General features: G+C 40.8%; 1 pseudogene; it reads left to right on the top strand.

The window, feature by feature from the left end:
• The first annotated feature begins 1,914 nt into the window (after positions 1–1,914).
• Positions 1,915–2,550, top strand: LOC137496925 (craniofacial development protein 2-like; annotated as a pseudogene).
• The last annotated feature ends 480 nt before the right edge of the window (positions 2,551–3,030 follow it).

Raw genomic sequence — 3,030 nt, 5'->3', positions numbered from 1 at the left:
CGGCCGTTGGGAAGGGGATAGGGAAGGGGAACTGACGTACATTACATCTCAGGTTAGAAGTGTTATAGAGTTAGTAATTAGTTCGGACGACCTGGTGGACAGAATTAAGGTGATAGAAATAGGGGACTGGTTTGAATCCCATCATGCCCCAGTATAAGAAGTGTGAGGGAGGAAAAGGAGTGTAGAGAAGGGTAGAAGATACATTAAATATAAGTGGTCAGAGAATGTAAAACAGGAATTAGATACTCTTATATAAAAGAATATTAATTAAGTGTGGGTGGGAGGTAGATTTAAGGGAAGATAATGTTGATAGAGCACTGGAGTTAATTGAATATCCAATAAAGAGGGTAACTCAGATAGCTAGATTTAAGAAAAGAAAGAATGGAGGGAAAGATGGTTGGTATAATAAAGAGTGTAAGGAAATGAGGAAAGTAGTCATGAGGGCTCTAAAAAAATATAGGAAGCAGGGAGGGAGTGCAAAGAGGGAAGATTTCTGTAAATTAAGGAAAGAATACAAGCAGAAAATTGCAGAGATGAAGAAATTATGGCTGCGAGAACAAGCAGAGGCAATAAATAGGGATTGTAGAATGAAGAAACCTGAAAGGGTGTGGGATAGAGTGAATAAAATTAATGGGGGGTTTGACAATCTGAAAATTGACTATGATTCATTGGTGGCTATTTTTGCAAATTATTAGGAGGGAGGAATAGGTGGAGAAAAAGAAGGGGGGAGAAAGTCATACAGAGGGGAGTAGATGTACAGATTCATGAGTTAGATAGAGATATTAGAAGAGGAGGTAATGGGGGTTGATAGGGAAACTGAGAACTGGGTTGGCAGGAGGAAGAAATGGAATCAATAATTTATTTTGGAAAGAAATAGGTAAATAATAGAAATATGAAAGAGAGCATAGTAAAGCTGAGAACAAGATTTTTGAGTGTGGTAGGTTCCCAAAAGTGTGTCAAATTGGGATTATATGCCCAATTTACAAAAAGAAAGGTGAGAGAAATCTCTCCTGAGTAATTATAGAGGAATAACACTACAGGACTCCTTGAGTAGGATTTATACAGGTATATTAGCGAACAGACTGAGAGACTGGGCTGAAGAGCAGTCGATACTGTCAAATTTTCAGGGTGTTTTTAGAAAGGGCAGAAGGATGACAGATATTATGATAGTTAAGATGATTCTGGAGAAATATCTGAATAAGGAATGAGGTATAAAGTATATTTAGCTGCTATTGATTTTGAGAAAGTTTTCGACAAAGTGAGTAGAAGTGCGTTAGTAGAAAAATTAGGAAGGGTGGGGGGTTCAGGAAAGATGATCCGAGCCAATGAGGCCATATATGATAAAGTCTACTGTTGTATTAAACTAGAAGAAGGATTAGTAAGCGACCTGATTGAATGCAAGGTTGGCTTGAAGCAAGGCTGTAAACTATCTCCGATTCTGTTTTTATTACTTATAAATGATATTATGATTCATGATGTTGGTTACTGTAGTAACGTCCTAGTTCGTGAACCATGGGCAACGACTGAGTGGCCTAGTAAGTGGTCCTGAGAGTCGGGATACCAGTTGATATGGAATGGGAGTGGCCATCTCGGACATATTCTGGGTCATGGCCCTCCTTGTGCTCAGGCGGCTAGGCCTATACAATTCACCGGTAGTCCATAGCCAGTTAGAGGAGAGATCCTCACTTGGACTATGTGCAAGTAGGGTAGCGTCCTGCTTCATGAATTTACCGAGCTCAGAACATTTTAAGCAAACCTCTGACCTATGGGAGTAACGGAGTCCCACTCCCATTTGACAGGCGAGGGACTCTTTGGAAGCAACTTGGCGAACGAAATGGAATTCGATGGGGAGCTACCAATATAAATGGGTCTTACGGAAGAAAGAAAGTAGAACTGGCTGAGTCAGCAAAGATGATGCATCTGGATGTGCTAGGAGTAAGTGATATTCGTGTAAGGGGAGATAACGAGGAAGAGATAGGAGATTATAAAGTGTACTTGACGGGTGTTAGAAAGGGAAGGGCAGAGTCTGGGGTAGGGCTCTTTATCAGGAATACCATTGCACGCAACATAGTTTTTGTTAGGCACGTAAATGAGCGAATGATGTGGGTAGATTTGACAGTTTGAGGAATTAGGACTAGAATTGTGTCCGTGTATTCACCATGTAAGAGTGCAGATGGGGATGAAGTTGACAAATTTTATGAAGCATTGAGTGATATAGTGGTCAGGGTCAACAGCGAAGATAGAATAGTGCTAATGGGCGATTTCAATGCGAGAGTTGGGAATAGAACTGAAGGATACGAAAGGGTGATTGGTAAATGTGGGGAAGATATGGAAGCTAATGGGAATGGGAAGCGTTTGCTGGACTTCTTTGTTAGTATGGGTTTAGCTGTTACGAATACATTCTTCAAGCATAAGGCTATTCACCGCTACACATGAGAGGCTAGGGGTACCAGATCCATAATAGACTACATCTTAACGGACTTCGAATTCAGCAAATCTGTTAGAATTGTGCGAGTTTTCCGGGTATTTTTCGAAGATACAGACCACTAACTGATCTGTAGTGAACTAAGTATCTCTAGGCCTAGGGTAGGGAAAGTGAAATCTGTCTGCAAACGAATAAGGGTAGAAAATCTCCAGGACGAGGAAATTAGACAGAAGTACATTGATATGATTAGTGAGAAGTTTCGAACAGTAGACAGTAAGCAGGTTCAGGATATTGAAAGTGAATGGGTGGCATACAGGGATGCTGTAGTAGAAACAGCAAGGGAATGCCTAAGAACAACTGTGTGTAAAGATGGGAAAAGGCGAACATCTTGGTGGAATGATGAAGTGAGAGCAGCTTGTAAACGTAAAAAGAAAGCCTATCAGAAATGGCTCCAAACAAGGGCCGATGCAGACAGGGATTTGTACGTAGATGAAAGAAAGAGAGCGAAACAAATAGTTGTTGAATCCAAAAAGAAGTCGTGGGGAGAATTTTTGTAATAACCTGGAAATGCTAGGTCAAGCAGCAGGGAAACCTTTCTGGACAGT

This window comes from Anabrus simplex, chromosome 1 (genome assembly GCF_040414725.1).
Source record: "Anabrus simplex isolate iqAnaSimp1 chromosome 1, ASM4041472v1, whole genome shotgun sequence".
NCBI lineage: Eukaryota > Metazoa > Arthropoda > Insecta > Orthoptera > Tettigoniidae > Anabrus > Anabrus simplex.
This window is presented reverse-complemented; position numbering and strand designations above follow the sequence as displayed.